A 1,953-nucleotide genomic window follows, 5' to 3' on the forward strand; every position below is an offset into this window, starting at 1 on the left:
GCCTACATGCCAAACTATATGACCCGGTGGATTTTTTTTTATGGTATGAATTAGGGCTGCCCCAGGGATAGAAGCCCAGGGCATCCTCACCTACATGCCGATCTATATGGCCAGATTCATATCTAAAAGTTATATGACCTCACAATAACCAGACACCATCTGCACTGAAATCATTTAATGACTTTTTACATCATCTTTTCTTTTTCCAGTAAAAATAAGTCACGTACCCATGCCTTATAAAATTAGCCCTAACCCTCAACTCAGGGCAGCAGCAGGAGCTCTGACTGCCCATGGGTCCTGTCCCCATGCAGCAGCAGCTGGAGCTCTGAATGCCCATCGATCCTGTCCCCATGCAGCAGCAGCAGCAGCTCTTCACTGCCCATGGGTCCTGTCCCCATGCCTAAGCTCTTCACTGCCCATGGGTCTTGTCCCCAGGCAGCAGAAGCCCTGACTGCCCATGGGTCCTGTCCCCATGCTATTCCACACTATTCTCTAAATAAAAGAGCACTACTGCCAGATCCTAAGAAATCTTTCTTTCGACTCCTCGGCTCACCGACCCCACATCAATTACATTGTTTCTCTTTTTTCTGGGTTCCAGCAGGGGATTCCAGAAGCTCATTTTTCTCCCAATCCTAGAAATAAAAGTACTCCCCTCTGACTCTCCCTAGCAACCCCAATTACATGGACTTAACTTTCTCTCGTGTCCTGATGACAGTGGTGGAAGATGGGGCACTGAGGCTTCCTGGCATGGGCTGGACAGGAAAAGAAAGCACCATCTATGGAGCTGGTGGGAAGGAAGAGATAGCAGGAGCAGTCAGGCAAAGCCAGCCCAGGGCTGTGATTCTCTATTTTTCTAGTTAAACAATGATTTGTTGCTTGAGTACATAGATTAATTTATGCACCCAAGGAAGAGGCTATGGATGACTCATATTTCCAATTGAGGGAGAGCACTCGGCTAGTCTTATAATATCTAGCCAACTGGTGAATATGCCTCTCAATCAGAACCAGATGGAATTTAGCATCCTTATCCTTTCTGTTCCTCTCAAGATGCTTCCAAACTGCAGCAGCTTTCTTAAATAAGACTTTGAGTCCTTTGTACTTAAGAATTATCAAGGTTTTATTGCCTTTCACAAAACATACTTGTGCAGTGCCATGTGAGTTTCTCAGGACCAGATCAATTTGTGAGGGAGTCAGGCCCTTATTGGCCAGTTTGTAGATCTACTCTTTTGTGTCATCAGACATCAACTTCAGCCAGGTGGGGATGCTGTGGCAGAGGGGCAGAGCCTACTGGGACAAGCTATTCCCAGGAGCATGCATGTGACCCATGATGGCAGTGGTCAGGCAGCGAAAAAATCCCCATGGTTGTAGTTCTAAGGAAAAGGCTGGCTCCCCCGGGGGTTGGGCAGAGTACTTCTGTTTTTCCTACAAGAGTTACAAAAAATAATCTATATTATTAATGATTGTTTCTTTTCTTACTCAATTTCATTTCGGACTCTGTGTCTCCATTCACATATACTAGCAGATAAAAAGCATCATGTCAAGTCCTTTTGGGTTTCTTGTCTCCTCATCTCTCTTCTTATTTAATACAAGATCTATTCTGGTTCTTAAGAAGAGCATTGGAGTTGTGAAGGAGCATGTGGTCCTGGTCTACACTGCCACTTGTGGAGAGAGATGCTCATAGCTCCTGCTAATTGGCCAATGTTTGGGGCACAGGATTCTTTTCATGAGGCTGTCATTTCCTCCTTGATCGGTTTACACGTGTGTGGCCAGTAGGTTGGGATTAACCCATAGGTACTGCAGTGGACTGAATGTTTATGTCCCTCCCACAAATTCATATGTTGAAATCCTAACTTCCAAATGATGGTGTTTGGAGGTAGAGCCTTTTGGAGGTGCTTAAGTCATGAGAGTGGAGTGCTTGTGAATGATCTTAGTGCCTTTGAAAATGAGGTCCTA

At 45.3% G+C, this 1,953-nt stretch overlaps 1 pseudogene; it reads right to left on the bottom strand.

Annotated features, from left to right (window-relative positions):
• Positions 1–874: 874 nt before the first annotated feature.
• On the bottom strand, positions 875–1,326 carry LOC103565473 (small ribosomal subunit protein uS15 pseudogene; annotated as a pseudogene).
• Positions 1,327–1,953: the final 627 nt, after the last annotated feature.

The sequence above is a fragment of the Equus przewalskii genome, chromosome 4 (genome assembly GCF_037783145.1).
Source record: "Equus przewalskii isolate Varuska chromosome 4, EquPr2, whole genome shotgun sequence".
NCBI classification, from domain to species: Eukaryota; Metazoa; Chordata; class Mammalia; order Perissodactyla; family Equidae; genus Equus; species Equus przewalskii.